The sequence below is a fragment of the Protopterus annectens genome, chromosome 7.part0, assembly GCF_019279795.1.
Source record: "Protopterus annectens isolate FY-2018-M chromosome 7.part0, PAN1.0, whole genome shotgun sequence".
NCBI classification, from domain to species: domain Eukaryota; kingdom Metazoa; phylum Chordata; order Ceratodontiformes; family Protopteridae; genus Protopterus; species Protopterus annectens.
The window spans coordinates 641,375,049-641,392,661 of NC_056739.1; positions in this window are offsets into that span (position 1 = coordinate 641,375,049).

Sequence of the window (17,613 nt, forward strand, 5' to 3'; positions counted from 1 at the left end):
TCTTCATTATTATTGAGAGTTAACAGGGTTTTCTGACCTTCTGTAACACGAATGATGGGTAATAGCAGGGGTTAGTAGGACTGAGTAGTAATTCGAGCTTATTGATTCTTACATCCTTTCTGGTATATAAACCCTGTTTCTGCAAAGGGCTGTGCTTGTATTTACCAGGCTGTGGATGTTAATTCATTACTGAGACTAGGCAGAAATTCCTTAAGATTCCAAGAGCAGAATAAGTACTTCTTATACTTATTTCATTGAATTGCACTTCTGTAATGCTTATAATTGTGCTATACAGTTAATCTACTATATTTTGCACTGTTATAAAGCTTTTTTACTGTTTCACTGCATTTATGTACTGTTTTATACTGTTTTAACTGTATTTTTCATTGCTAGATACTGTATCATTACTCTAATTGCATGTTTACTGAATTACTTAACTGTAAATTGTATTTTCTGTTTGTGAGTGCTCTATCCATGCTTTTCTGTGTATTTTTTGTTGAGGTTTCTGTGTTCTAGTCAGGTATCATATAACTGATTTGTTTGCAGTTAAAAGAATTCTCTATTGCCGCCTTGCTCCTTTATCTGTTTAAAACTTTCATTTAGTGGCTACAGCTAGTAGCTGTAATAGTGGCTTTGCAGTTGCCCACCCATATTGTATATTTGATATGGGACACTCCTCCCAGTCTAGTGTCATTAGGTCTTTCTACCTAATAGTGAGAGAACATTTGAGAAGCCCAACCCACTTAGATTTTTAACCTTGAATTATCTTCTGTTGTAGCTTTCTCCTTTTCTACTTTACAAAAAAAAAAATCTAAGCTTGTTTCCCCACTTTCCTGTAACTTGTCTAGTCCAGATACAGATTTGCTGTATCTAGGAATGTTTGTAAGCTCCTGAGCCTCCCAAGCCTTTCTGTGTTGGAGGGAAGCCTGGTAGCTTATCAGTGGGAATGATAAGCACTAGATAACCTATCTACCACATAAGGAGTGGTTTCTGGCCCAGAAATTGTAGCTACTAGCCATCTGGGCAATTTTTCCATCTCTCTCAACTTTCTGATTTAAAAGCCTGCATTTACACTCCCCCCCCCTCTTTTCTGTAACTAGTCTAGTCCAGACACAGATTTGCTGTATCTAGGATTGTTTGTAAGTTCCTGTGCCCCTCCCAAGCCTTTCTGTGTCGGAGGGAAGCCTTCTAGCTTATCAGTGGGAGTGGTAAGCACTAGGTAGCCTATCTACCACATAAGGAGTGGTTTCTTGCCCATTAATCATTTTTATTGGCCGTTTGGGCAGTTTTTCCATCTCGCTCAACTTTCTGATTTAATGGCCCACATTTGCACTTGTTTCCCTCCTTTCTTGTAACTAGTCTAGTCCAGATACAGATTTGCTATTCTCAAGACTGTTTGTAAGCTTCTGAGCCCCCCCAAGCCTTTCTGTGTTGGAGGGAAGCCTTTTAGTTTATCAGTGGGAGTAGTAAGCACTAGGTAGTCTATCTACCACAAAAGGCATGGTTCCTGGCCCAGAAACTGTAGTTTATTGGCCGTTTGGACAGCTTTTCTATCTCTCTCAACTTTCCGGTTTAAAAGCCTGCATTTGCGCTTATTTCCCATCTTTCCTGTAATAGTCTAGCTTGGACAGTTTTTATATCTCTCTCAACTTTCTGGTTTAAAAGCCCTTGTTTGCGCTTGTTTCCCACCTTTCCTGTAACAGTCTAGTCCAGATACAGACTTGCTGTATCCAGGACTGTTTGCAAGCTTCTGAGCAGTGCCAGAGTCTGCTTTTCAATTTTTCCCTTAGATCTACTAGTTATCTCCTCTCCTGCACTTATACTAGCTTATTAGTCTAGCACTTTACCAGACTTCTTTTAGCAATTATTGTAGCACACAAAAGTGCTACCAGCGCTAAACGTTCTACAAGGAAACAGATCCACTACTTATTATCAATGCCCACCCCCCTCCAGGCTTGTCTAAAGGTCAGTTCTCTGTGCTTTCTCCTATTAGCCTGGTGAACTTTGGGCATCCTGAGGCAATGTAGCAAATGCCTCATGTACACTGACTAAACCCTCTCCTCTTACCTTCCAACACTCAGACTTGCGATGGACTTATATATCCAAATTGGAAATCACGCACTCTCCAGCCAAGACCAGAATAGCTGGTCAAGAGGAGAAGGTCAACACTTGCACCACACCACATGGAACACATAGCCCTCCAGAACACATACCAGCACTGCCTTCACATAACAACACAAGCCACACACCCACCTTCATGGAGGCTCTCAATAAAAATCTACCCAAGCAGTAGAGACATCCAAGGCAGAAACTCATGCGACCACAACACAACACTAATCACGAGACACATAATTCTCCTAAACAGTGTGCTACTCAAACAAAGCCCCTAAGCCAAAACAGCATGCTCAACACACTAGTCATAGGTGACTTGACAGTGAGGCAGACTGGTGTCCCACTCATTAGGTTGAATAAGGAGAAAGTAACAGTCAGCTGCCTGTCAGGTGCCAGGATCTGCCACATAATGTATGCATTCAGGTCCCTCAACAACAGATACAAATATAACTCTGTCATTGTACATGTGGGTGTGAATGACTTGAGATGTACCTCCCTGGACTACATTTAAAGAGACAGGGAGGAGCTCTTGGATTATGTAGCCCAGCGGGGGTATGACCCTAGCCCTGAGCAGCATTCTATCATAACCCAGAATGATACCACAATACAAGCAGAAAATGATTGATTTCAACAATTGGCTAAGTTTCTGGTGTCATACTAAGGGGAGCCAGTATCCGTCCACCTGGGATGACATGATTGACAGACCTCAATGCTTTCCAGAGATGGCCTGCATCTGTCACCCCTGGGCTTCCGGATACTGGCCAAGGCTCGTGCCACCCCTATAGTGCCTTTTTTAGGTGGTGTTCCAAAGACCAAATTACCACTGTAACAGCTACAAGCAAATGCAATCTGAGGGTCATGCTGCTCAACGCTAGAAGTCTAAATCTCAAAATGCACTTTCTCAAAGCACTCCTTAAAATGGAGACCATCGACATTTGTGCTGTAACAGAGACATGGTTCAAGGCAGCAGAAAGCACCCCTGCAATACCAGGCTATAACTCATTCCAAACCTTTTGGCCCCAGAACTTGGACCGAAGCTCCAAAGGCGGTGGTGTTTCCATATTCATAAAGGAAGCGCACACCTCCAGACTGGTAGCTCAATATAATGCATCAGAGATGCAGCTAACATTGGGTAAGACAGCAATTCAGGTTGTAGCCTGCTATAGGTCACCAACCACGTCCCGAGACTCACACTCCATGTTCCTAAGCACCCAAGAAAATATTAGGGTACAACCTAACACTCTCTTACTAGGCGACTTCAACTACCCCTCCATCAACTGGGTAAACTACTCATGTACCAATACACTTGCCCAATGTTTCCTGGAGTTCATTAATTCCACTGGCCTGGACAAGCTCGTTCTTACCCCCACTAGAGGTAGCAACATCCTTGACCTGGTCATTGCTAACATGTGCGACTGTTGCTCTACAACAATAGTCAGCTCCTCCCTGGTTAGATCCGACCACAAACTAATCACCTTGGAGATCCACATCCCCCCCCCCCACCCTGCAAAGGTAACCACCATGAAAAACTTCTCCAAAGCTAACTTTGGGCTCCTAAAAACAGAGGTGGCTAACATTACGGAACCCATGCAAATGGAGAATAGTTGCATGACTGCAGAATCATTCACCAATGCACTGTACGAACAAGTACACAGATGTATGGATCTCGCCATACCCAATAGAACCAAGACACTCTCCTCCAAAAAAAGGAAGCCAATCTGGTGGTCCCCTGCCATAAACAAACTCTACAACAGAAGGAGGAAACTGATGTGGAATAAGGTGAAGTCCCAAGATTGGAAAAACTCCCTTATCAGCCTCATCAAAATGTTGAGATCCCTCATCAAATCATCTAAAGCTAGCTAAGAAAACAGAATTGCAGCAGACAGTAAAGACAATTACAAGGCCTTCTATAGTTAAGTAAGGAATCTCCACGGCAATACCCAAATTTGCTCTCAGCTACTGCACAGTAGTACGTCCTATACCAAGCCAGCAGATATTGCCAGTATACTGGCTGACAGATTCAGTGCCAACTTTACCCCTCTCTCCTCCCCCAAAGGACCAATTACAATACCAGTAGATTGCCAGGCACCCAGTATTACTGCTGCTCAGATTAAAACAGCACTGTCCAAGGCCAAGAATACAGCTTCTATGGGACATGACAATATCCCTGGGTGTGTTTTACATGCACTACAGAGTGCATTGACACCTCACCTGTGTGCCCTGTTCAGTCACAGCCTCACCTCAGGCTTTGTCTCTACTGAATGGCGCACTGCTCCAGTCATCCCTCTCCACAAAGGAGGAGTGACTACAGACCCTGGGAACTATCATCACATTAGCCTGATGAGTTTGATATGCAAAGCTATGGAACACATCATCATTATCATGGACCTAATAAACAAGGATATGGGGAACCTCCAAACTCTGGCTCCCACATAGTTTGGTTTTGTAAAGGGTAGATCATGCCTACTCAACTTGGTCAACTTCTCTGAGTCAGTCACCAGAGCTGTGGATGACGGCAAGGTGATTCATACAGCGTACCTTGATCTAGCCAAGGCCTTTGATACCATTCTCCACTCAGGAATAATAGAAAAACTCATTAAGCTTGGCATCAACCCCTATATCACTAGGCGGGTTGCAAACTTTCTCACAGATAGAACCCATGGTGTGAAAGTAGCTGACTCCAAGTCAGACTGCCACTAGTCATGAGTGGAGTCCCACAGGGTTCGGTCCTGGGTCCTCTCCTGTTTGGTATCTACTTCTCCGAAGTCCAGGCCAACATGAAGGGACTCTGGCTGACAAAGTTTGCAGATGATTGCAAGTTGGGAGCTATTATTAACTCCCCAAGTGATGTTGACATCCTACAGAATGGCTTCACTGAGACCAACGACTGGTGTCAGAACCATGGCCTTAAGCTCAATGCCAAAAAATTTGTCAGCATCCCCTTTGGGAAAAACCCAGTTCCCATGAATTACCACATTGATGGTAGTCCACTGAACACAGAAGTTGTTATAAGAGATCTGGGAACACAGATTGACAGCAACCTCTCTTTTGATCACCACATTGTCACTGTGGTCAGAAAATCCTTCTATGTGGCACATCTCATTACTAAGGGTTTTTCATCCAGGAAGAAAGAAGTCATTGTCTCCCTCTACTCTTTCCTCATTAGGCCAGTCATCGAGTACAATGCCCCATTTGGCATGTACCTCACTAAACACCTGCAACAACTGGAGAGGCCACAAAAGTTCCTCACAAAGAGGATCCTAAGCCTTAAACACTTGTCCTATATGGACAGACTCAAAAAACTCCAACTATTCTCTGTATCATATCGCCTACTTAGAGGCGATCTCTGCTTGATTTATACAGCCATGTCTGACCCAACTCTGTTAGAAATGCTATATCTAAATAAATCCCAATATTTCCACACCACATGCTCCAGAGACCTCAGCCTCATTACCACAATTAACAGAACATGCTTGAGGGACAGGTTCATAACCCAGAGACTGCCCATGCTATGGAACAGACTTCCCATACATGTCAAGCAGAGCAACTCACTGGCCTATTCAAGAGATATCTTAATGAGTGGATGGGAAACAGAAATTTCACCCCAGTGATAACTCCAGTGGCTCTACTCGACAGAGTTACTGGGAACTAAGGTCGGGTGGCACTATGCCTGGGTAATCCTATGGCTAGGCTTGTAAAGACCCCAGGGCCATTAGCTTAGTACACACCTATGAACCTATGTCTAGTAACGTTGAACCTGTTTTAGTTTGCCATCCATTCCTTATTGCAATATTACCAGTTTTCCATTTTTTTAATGTAACATAGGCAATTTATGCTTCAAGGGCAGCAGGCACTGAATTTGTTGATGAAAGACTGAACTGCAAAGTTGTTTGCTAGCAGCAACCTGTTCATTAGTTACAGATCTATTAAATGTGGAATTATTCAGATGACATACTTCTGCAGATATTGTGCATATTGATTGATATTAGTGGATTGTAGTGACAGAAGTTTGAGTTGCCTTTTACGGTTGAAATGTTCTGAATTGGGCAGCTTTGTCATTATTGGTTCATATGTTTTGTTTCATTACTTACTGGAAAAATGTTCAAAACTATAAATCTAAAACACAGTCTAAACAGTGGTGCTGTAGTATACATGGAATATAATTTAATACAACCAGGAAGGTGAATCAAAGCACTCTTGCATGTTTGCATGGTTCTAAAATGTGTGCAAGAGGCCTATGATTTGAAAACAGCCCAAAGGCAAACTTAATCCGCCACTGGCCAGATGCATTTTTTCTGAATATGGGTTTCAGTGCTGTTTCAGTTAATGTGAGCTTCAAGGGCAGAGAAGTTTTAATGCCAAGCCTGTTTTTTAATGGATTTTTTCCCATGGTTAGCTGGACATGGAGCAGCTCAAGCATGTCATATTGTTTGACCAGCCTTGAGGTGTGCTTATCCTTTATGTATATAGATACACCTCCACATTTAGCTCTTTCATCTTCAGTGGGTGGTCAGAATGTATAAAAGGCAGTTTCCATGGTTTTGAACAGCTGCTTCTGGAGAGAGCAGTTTCTTGTTGAGACTGCTGGCATTGACCAAGGATATCTTTAGCTTGTCCTGAGTAGCTTTTGTAATGTTGGAAGGTTTGTCTGTTTGGCAATGCCTAAAAAGGCACTATATGGGTGGATAGTGCTTTGGCCAATATCCAAAATTCTAGAGGTGACAGGTGAATACCAACCCTGACAAAGCAGCATGGCCTGTCAACCACATCCTCCCAGGTGGACAAGTATTGGATCCCTTTAGAATGACATGAGTAGCTAAGCCAATTGTCAAAGTTGATAATTTTTTACTGGTATTGTGGCATCATCCTTGGAGATGGTAAAATGCTGCTAGGCTTATACCTGCTTATAATACATATTCTGAGAGCTCAGTCATGTCTATCTTCATATAGTCCAAGGAGGTATATCTCAGGTCATTCATGCCCACATAGACTATGACTGAGTCATTCTGGTATATAGTGGTAAGTGACCTGAGTGCTTGTGTGATGTGGTGAAGCCTGGCCCCTGACAGACAATTAACTGTAACCTTCTTCTTATCCAGCCTAGTAAGAGGGACATCAGTGTGTCTCATAATGGAGTCTCCTATGAGCAGACTATTGGGTTGCAGAGTGTTTTCCATATGGGCTTGATAGTTTAGACACAATTAGATTTGGCTTTGTGTGTTGTGTGGGAATTGTCTTGTTTGTGTGCATGTGGTGTTTCAGAGGACTGCTCCTGAGAGGCCTTTGATTTTTGGTTAAGTTACATGTGAGCACCTCCACATATGTTGGTCTGTGTGTGTGTGTGTGTGTGTGTGTGTGTGTGTGTGTGTGTGTGTGTGTGTGTGTGTGTGTGTGTGTGTGTGTGTGTGTGTGTGTGTGTGCGTGTGTGTGCGTGCGTGCATGCGTGCATGCGTGGGTATGTGTGTGTGGGGGGGGGGGAGTGATGTTGCTGACAACCAGTTTGTTGCTTGAAGTGTCTGTCTAGACTCCAGTGTCAATGTGTAACTGCATCTCTCACATACTGTATTTGTCTGTTTGAGAATTAAGTAGTTGTCATGTACATAAGGCAATTGCCACATTGCCTCAGGATGCCCATGTCAGTCAAGATGGATGCAGAAATAGCAAGAATGTGTTCAATAGTTGCAGGTGCTAATGTGTACTTGCAAGGGATAGGATTGGAGGCTGTTTGTAGCTGGACAAGGGAAGGGTGTAATCCACAGCTAGCCTAACCAATGATGCTGCCCAGCACCCAAGCCAGATGGTTTCTGAGCAGTGATAGTCCTGGGTGCTAAAAGAAGGTAAGCAAGACCTCAATAGCCCTAACTAAATGTTTAAGTACTGTTCACTAAACAAACTAGTTGCCCTGTGAATAACGTGGGACTGAAGTAACGTTCTGAGTTGTTTTTTTTATAGGGAAATTTCAGCTTCTGGTGATTGTGTATATACAAGGCACCAGTAACCACCACTGTTCTAGACACACCTTGTTGTGCAGGTTGCTGCAGCTGCATTGCTAGACACACCTTGTTGTGAAGGTTGCTGCAGCTGTGTTATAAGGCACACTTCATTGTGCAGGTTGCTTCTACTGCAGATAAGAGATATGTAAAAGTTTGGATATGCAAGTGGGCTTTGGTCCATCCTTTTCTTTAAACATTCAGTGGAATGTGTTATACTGTACTGTAATGGACAATACTAACTTGGTGCTTCCCTATTGATATACAGGTGATTGGTGCCAACCCAGCTTCCACATCCAAGACACTCACAGGTAAGAGGGGCCAATTCCATATCCAACAAGTGACACCAAAAAATTCTTGGCCACCAGGAGTTGCTTCATTGTTGGCAGTGCCTCTTTTGGTTAATGTGTCTTAAGCAGTATGACATGCCTTGTCCTTTCCAGAGTGTAATAGTAGTAATCCTTTACTGAACCTATTGTACAGATGTAATAAGGACATCCACAGTATTTATATCCTGTATTACTATCTGCCATATTTGGTGTCAATAATGCTTTTCTGAATCATCTTGCCCAAGAGGTGCATGCCATGTGTCTGTGGAAAGCCTGCCATAGTACTTTATTATCATAGTTACTGAACTTTTCTAAGCAATGTCTTCCTTGGATGACCTTAATATATCAGCCAGTAGGTGTGTGGCATTCTGTAGGATGCCCATATGTATATTCACAGCCCCTTTTTTTGCTCCTGATTATCTGCAGTTAATGCTATGCACAGCCATCCACCCATTACCTACTGTATCCATGACTCACTACAGGGCCCTGGAAGCCCATACCCCTTGTAACATATTTCCCCCCAACAATTACATCTAGGCGATACAGTCCATTGAGAGTGCCATGGGTTTCCAATAAGAGATGATCCAAAACTTCTGACATACTGTCACTGATATACACCACCAGCTTTAATGTTCTTGTTGAGGTACTTTATTCAGCAGGACTCCTTCATTAACTCCATGAAGTTTCAGATGTACATAATCAATACTGAAATGCATCTAACACTTGTACCATTGGTGTAGAGACTTTATATCTCACTAACAAAAGCCATTTCAGTGGCAGTTATGCTAATGAAGTTATTTTGTGCCACTGTCTGTGAATTGCTGTGCAATGTGCCACCAAATCATGTCAGCAGTTAGAGACAGTCATGTGAGTCAGAAATGTGAGTCTATGCACTTGTGGCTATCATTTTGCCCCTTAAGTGGACCTGAATGAATGCCCATGGCTACTTCAGGCAGTTAAGAATGCAGGAATGGTGTGTAGTTTCCCAGGGTGTACAGGACTTTCCTGTTCTTCCTGCGCTGGAAGTGCCTGATGAAGAGTTAGTTGGCCCATTGTGGGAACTGAATGTCTGGCATGAAACTGCTGGGATGCTGAGGAATCCTACTGTGGAAACTGAATGCCTGGCATGAGATTGCTCAGATGTTGAGGAATCCCATTGTGGAAACTGAATGCCTGGCTTGAGATTGCTCAGATGCTAAGGAATTCTACTTGCATTACCTATTCTGTTAAGCAGTGCCAAAATAAATGCAGTAACTTGAAGCAGTGCTACCAGAGCCTGATTCATAAGTGAGAGAGGTAGATTTAGGAAAGGAGTCCAAAACCTACTATAATCATTTTTTGTTTCAATACCATTGCCTTCTACAGTCCTTACTGATGTATACATGTACTTAAGAGTAAGTAGTTTTTCCTAGTAATGTATGAGTGGCAGCTTAATATGACTGGGTGTCACAGAAGGTAGGGACACACCTCTCCTGGCAGCAGGGTGTGTATGACATCCGTAATAGTGCACTGCACAACTCAAATTGTATTTTTTAGCACATATGTGTAATCATTCATTTCTTATTGTTTCATTCTTCTGCAGGTCCTGTTTTGAACAGGAGGATGTGAGGCTACAGTCACCTCAGACCTCACTGGCTGATACCTCTAGTACTGAGATACCAATGGCCATAAGGTGGATGTTTTCTGTTGAGGACAACGATGCCATCCATATCTACTCTTCAGGGGAGGAAAATTTCCCCTTCTGAAAGTAGATGGGAGGGGTCTTCCCTAGTCTTGCAGCATCATTTGCAGAGGCTGGTAGCTGCTGAAGGCACTGGCAACTTGACCCACCTGCATGTCAGTCTACTGCAGCATTTCTCCTACTAATCAGCTGTTTGCTACAGTGGTTGTGCACTGTACTGCAGCATTGCTCCTGCTGTATAGTTGTCTGTCTTAACTGTGATGCCTGTCACATTGGTCATGCATTTTACTGCAGCATTTCTCCTGGTAAACAACTGTCTGCCTGCCTTAACTGTGATGTCTGTCACATTGGTCATACATTCTACTGCAGCACTGCTCTTGCTGTATAGCTGCCTGCCTTAACTGTGATGCCTATTACAGTGGCCATGCACTCTGCTGTAGCATTGATCCTGCTGTATAACTGACTGCCTTAACTGTGATACCTGTCACAATGGTCATGCACTCTACTGAGTACTGTTCCTGCTGTACAGCTGCCTGCCTTAACTATGATGCCTGTCACATTGTTCATGCATTTCACTGCAGCATTTCTCCTGGTAAACAACTGCCTGCCTTATCTGTGATGTCATGTCTCAGGGGTCATGTATTCTGCTGTTGCATTGCTCCTGCTGTATAGCTGCCTGCCTTAACAATGATGTGTCACATTGGTCATGCATTCTCTTGCATAATTTCTCCTTCTAAACAGTTGCCTGCCTTAACAGTGATGCCATGCACACTAATGTAGCATTGATCCTGCTCTACAGCTGCTTGCCTTAACTGTGATTTGTAATACATTGGTCATGCATTCTATTGCAGCATTTCTCCTGCTAATCAGTGGCCTGCCTTAAAGGTGGTGCCTGTTACATTGGCCATGCACAATACTATAGCATTGCTCCTGTTGGTATAGCTGCCTGCCTTAACTGTGAGGTCTGTCACATTGGTCATGAATTCTACTGCAGCATTTCTCCTTCTAAACAGCTGCCTGCCTTAATGGTGATGCCTGTTACACTGGTCATGTATTCTGCAGTAGCACTACTCCTGATATATAGTTGTCTGCATTAACTGTGTGCCTGTCACACTGGTCATGCATTCTACTGCAGCATTTCATCTGATAAACAACTGTCTGCCTGCTTGCCTTAACTGTCATGTCTGTCACACTAATCATGCATTCAGCTATAGTATTGTTCCTGTTGCATAGCTGCCTGCCTTAACAATGATGACTGTCACATTGGTCATACATTCTACTGCATCATTTCTCCTGCCAAACAACTGCTTGTTACACTGGTCATGCACTCTGCTGTAGAACTGCTCCTACTGTATAACTGCCTGCCTTAACAATGATGACTGTCACATTGATCATGCATTCTACTGCATCATTTCTCAAGCTAAACAGCTGCCTATTACACTGGTCATGCACTCTACTGTAGCACTGCTCCTGCTGTATCGCTGCCTTCCTTAACTGTGTGCTTGTCACATTGCTCATGTACTCTACTGCAGCATTGCTTTTGCTGTACATCTGATTAGTGTTGGTAGCTACACTACTGCTAAACATATGCTTGCTTATCGACTCCTTTTCTTGTTATGATAGAGATGTTCAATACCTGGGAAAAGCTCACACAGACTCTGCCACAGCTTGTTGTGAGAGAAAGGTTAGTTTGCTTTTGATTTCTTGTACTTTGCATTACTTTATTGCTTTTTTTTTCTATTTTGTATACTGTGTTTTCTTTACACTGTGACACATCATTCTTGTATTCTGTTTTTAATTGCATATTACAACTTGAAAAGAGAACACAGTTGTGTCTCTTGTGAGTCAGACAGAAATTATAACAAGTCAATTAAGGAGTCACACAGAAATTAGAGAATGTCAGTTAAGGTTAATCTGTGAACTGAGGGGATGGAGCTAGGAACTAAACCTTCTAGTTAAGGGTAAAATAAACCATTTCAAAGCTTTGCTGGAAAAGCTCACGCAGACTCTGCCACAGTTTGCTATAAGGGAAAGGTTAGTTTGCTTTTGATTTTTTTGTACTATATTACCTTTTTCTATTTGGTATACTGTGATTTGTTTTCTTTACACTGTGTTTTTCTTGTATTCTGCTTTTAATTGCATATTAAAACTTGAAAAGAGACCACAGCTTTGTCTCTTGTGAGTCAGACATAATTTTTCCCACCATCCCACCCTGTTACTGTTATGTTATTAAACACCACTGTCTTTCTAGCTGCCTGCCCCTTATGTTAATTTGACCATATATCTCCTTCTCTCTCTCCTTCACTGGCTGGTGTGAGTAAGCACATAACTATCATTTTGTGAAATCACTCCCCTTTGACTATTTTAATTTATTAGCCATCCCACTGTATTCCATAGTACCAGTATACAAAAGTGCCCACGCCCTTTCAATCTATCTTGCTCTTTTAAAATAGTGCCTCTCCACTTAGACAGATAAAACTTAAATTACCCACTTTCATATCTAACTGCTTAGTATACACTGCAGTGTTTAGGATAAACATTTTTTTCATCTTACCTTTAAATATCTATTGCAAGACCACCAGTTATTGGAGAGTCCATATTCTGCCTCTCAGTAATTATCTTGGAATTAGTGTTTCTGTTTTCTCCTGGTGAGACAAGGAGTACAGGGACATTATTTCATGGAGACTGCTGATTACCAGAAACCCTAATAACTGCTTTATATGTGACAGCTGGGAATGGGAATCTGTGCTTATATTCTTTCTGGTCCTGGTGAGAAAAGGAGCAGAGTACATTGATTCCTGACTACTTCTGGTTGGAGAGTGAGTGTATATGTGTAACATTCCTGATTGGTCTGGTTGCTACTCAAGGCATCTACCAGGAAAAGGCTGCAAGCCTACAGACCCTTGCATCATCTGGGACAAGACTGTGGATCACTAAACAGGCTGTGGCCTGCTTCTCATCTTGGGATTGGTGCTAACAGTTTGCTTCTGGTGATACTTCATCCTTAAATTTTCAAGGTCTGTGTATTAGTTTCCCCTCAAGTGTTTGGCAGTGCTCTGTATAGACTCAGACTCTTTGAGTGACATTTTCTTATAAAAGCACAATTTAAATTTCTCCAATAACTGGTTGCACATAGGGCACCTAGTTTGCAGTGACAAGCACTGTCCCCATAATTGCAAACCGGATACTCCTGACAGTGATTGATATTCACTCCAACTGTCTAATCAATAAAAAAATGGTATGTTGCCATGGATATGAACTTTCCTACCGTCTCTGTTCTCGGCTTCGTGGATATGGGCATCCTGATGCAATGTAGAAATTGCCTCATGTTTACTGACAACCAGTTAATTCTCAAACAAACTGATATGTTATGTGAGAGATGTATTTACACAATGTCACTGGAGGCAAAGCTCTCACATAAATGTACTCCTAATGTCAATAAGGTTCTCAGTAGTACACGTGCTGCACCCATCATGCATAATTAAAAGCAGACATATCAACCCACATATGCAGAGGCACTTAATTGTAACCTTTCTAAACCACAAAGACCTCCTAGATGAAGTACACATAACAAATACCCTCAGCAGCCCCAAATGCACTCTTTCAAAACCATACCCACATCAACACATAGAGCTACATTTCATGGAGCCTCTACTTTTATGCCCATAATGCAAGCCACCACATAATTCAACATTCTAGTCATTGGAGACTCCATCGTGAGGCACACTGATGTCCCTCTTATCAGGCTGAGCAAGGAGAAAGTCATGGTTAGTTGCTTATCAGGTGCTATGATGCACTACATTACACAGGCATTCAGGTCATTGGACCACAATTACCAATATGACTCAGTCATAGTCCATGTGGGAGTAAATGACCTGAGATGTACCTCCCTAGACTATATGAAGAGAGACATCATGGAGCTCTCAGAATGTGTCTCAGGCTGGTATGAGCCTAGCATTGAGCAGCATTTTACCTTCTCCAAGGATGATGCCACAGTATGAACAAAAGATGATTGACTTTAATAATTGGCTTAGTTTCTTGTGTCATTCTAAGGGGGTGCAATATTTGTCAGCATGGAAGGAGATGGTCAACAGACCATGCTGCTTTACCAGGGATGGTCTGCACCTGTCCCTGTTAGGCTTTTGAATAGTAGCTAAAGCATTGTCTTCCCCCATATTGCCTTTTTTAGGCAATGGCAAAATGACACAGCAAATCAAAACCAAGAAAATCTAAAGGTATTAAAAAAGGCTCAATGCTAGGAGTCTAAACAAAAAAACTCCAGTCCCTAGAAGCTCTATTTACCCTAGAGAATGCCAACATCTGTGTGATCACTGAGACATGGTTTAAGGGAGCAGAGAGCACACCAGCAGTGCTGGGTTATAATTTCTTTCACACATTTATGCTAGCTACTTCACAGGCAGGAACTAAAGGTGGAGGTGTCTCTATTTACGTCAAAGATAAATATACTTCAAGGCTGTTCAAACAGGACAGTGCACATGACCTGCTCGATATTCAAATCACTATAGGCAAAATCCAATACCACTTCTTTGCAAGCTATATGTCCCACTGTATGACCCAGGAAACCCATACCATGTATTTAAACATATTAGAAGCAGTATCTAACTCAATACCTTATTCATGTGTAACTTCAATTACCCCACTAGTAACTGGAAATTTTAAACGACACCAAACGTACATGCAGAGAGATTCCTGGATTTTGTAAACACAAACTCCTTGGACCAGATAGTCAATACATCAACCAGGGGTGTAACCATACTGGATCTGGTCCTCACTGATATGGTAAAATGCTGCATACTCCATACTGTACTGCCTTCCCTGGTAAGGTCAGACCATAAAATGGTCTACTTTGAAGTAAAAATAATATGTGGACCCCCAGCTAAACCTGGAATATTCAGGAACTACTCTAAGGCTAACTTCCTGCTATTAAATGGGAACATGGCAAAATTTCAAGCCCTCATAAACCCTGAGAACACTGCTGCCTATGCAGAACTGTTCACAGAAACCCTGTACAAGCATGTTAATAGCTGCATAGAGGCAGCTGTACCTACCAGGAAGAAGTACAGAACTAAATAAAAAAACAAGCCACCCTGGCGGAATCACAAAACCAATAGGCTGTATAACAGGAGGAGGAAAATCATGGCGAAATTTAGGAGGTGCAGCACCAAGCAAGATAAAAGCACTCTCATCAAACTAAACAAAACTCAGAGGACAAATAAAGTCTACCAAAGCCAACTTTGAGGTAAGTTTGGCCTCCTAGGCCAAGGACAAACACAAAGCATTATTTAGCTATGTCTGCAATGTCAAAGGCAATACACAATTGTGTGCAGAGCTCATTGTAAATGGAGCCATGTATATTGAGCCAGAAGACAAAACAAATCCCCTGGCTGATAAATTCAGCTCCAATTTTACCCCTCTCTCACCCTCAACCCTTCCTCAGGAAATATCATCAGATGTAACTCCCCCTACTATCACTAGGGAACAGGAACTTAATGCTCTGTCTAAGACCAAAAACACTGCATCAATGGGCCCAGACAATATCCCAGGCGGTCTTCCAAATAGCATGAAATATTAGCTATCAGGGCCTCTGGAATTACTATTTAGCTGTAGCCTCCAAACAGGTTTCATGATCATGAATGAAGAAAGGCAACAGCCATCCCTCTACACGAAGGTGCACCATCTACAGACCCTGGTAACTACAGACCCATAAGTCTCACTAGTCTTATATGTAAAGCTATTGAAATAATTATCATGGAGATGATCAAGAGAGATATAGTATATCTCCAGACACTGGATCCAACCCAGTTTGCTTTCATCAAGGGCAGATCATGCCAACTCAACCTAGTGAACTTCTTTGAGAAGGTCAACAAAGCAATGGATGAAGGCTTAATTGTTCACACTGCCTACCTTGACTTGGCCAATGCATTTGATACAATACCCCACTCAGGTATTGTTGACAAACGCAAGAGGTTAGGTACAAACCCATATGTCACCTGGTGGATAGCCAAATGGCTCACACATAGGACACAGGAAGTTAGAAATGGGGAGTCCACCTTTAGAAAGAGGCCAGTCACAAGTGGAGTCCCTCAGGGATCAGTCTTTTCACTGCTCCTTTTTGGCATTTACTTCTCAGAAGTCAAGGCGAATGTCAGTGGTCTCTGGCTGACTAAATTTGCAGATGACTGCAAATTAGGAGCTGTCACCGAATTTCACACTGAAACAAGTATTCTCCAGGAGCTGCTGACACAGATAAACAACTGGTATCAGAGCCATGGACTAAAACTAAATGCCAAGACATGCATAATAGTATCCTTTGGGAAGTCATTCATCCCTGGTAGCTATCATATTGACAACACACCCCTTAGAGTTGATCCAGTAGTCAGGGACTTAGGGACACACATAGATAGTAATCTAGCCTTTGACTATCATGTGTCTACAGTGATGAGGAAATCATTCTATATTGCACAACTTATAAAGAAAGGTGTGGCATATAAGTCCAAGGACATCATTGTTCCACTGTATTTGGCATTCATCAGACCTATCATTGAGTACAGTGCTCCCTTTGGTATGTACCTGACCAAGCATATCCAACAATTGGAATGTCCATGGAGGTACCTTACTAAAAGAATACAGGACGTAAGTAAAATGTCCTGTGCAGACTGCCTCAAGGCCCTATCCCTGTATTCTGTCTCTTACAGGCTTTTGAGGGGAGATCTATGCCTGGCATATAGGGCATTGTCAGATCCCACTCTAATGGACCTTCTGCATATCCACAAAACAAACAGCTTAAACCTTGCCTATGATATAAACAGGTCCTGCTGGAGAGATATGTATGTATCCCAGAGACTGCAACGTCTATGGAAGAGGCTCCCCATCCATGTGAAGCAGAGTTCCTCCCTAACCCAATTCAAGTGCAACTTGGGCAATTGGATGGGAAACTGGAAATTCATCCCTGGTTTGGCACCTATGTCTTTCATGGACACAGGTAACCTGTAAATGGCTCATCTCCTAAACCCCTGCTTACACTTATCAAGGGTATCAGAACTGGTCAGAGATTTGGGATGCATGGCTAGATTTAAAAAGGCCCCTGTGGTCATTAGCCTAGTAAACACCTTTGAACCTATAAACTTATGAACCTAATAGATGTCTGATTCAGTGTCACCCACTTCACAGAGCAAAATCACTCTGAAAATTAGTGCTATTCAGGTATGCAAAACTTGTGTATGACTCCTTTGCAATATACACAGAAAATCAAAACGACAGGCTAGAATTAGTAGGATTATATAAAAAAATATATATATATATATATATATATATATATGGGTCTACTTTGTTTCATTGAAAGCTCATTTCACTGCATTTCAATTCACCCTGACCAAATCGCTGAATGCTCAAATTGCTGAAAACTCATTTCACCAAATCTCATTTCACTGAAGTGTAGATATTGCCCATATATTAATGAAATAGAAATATTTACACATCC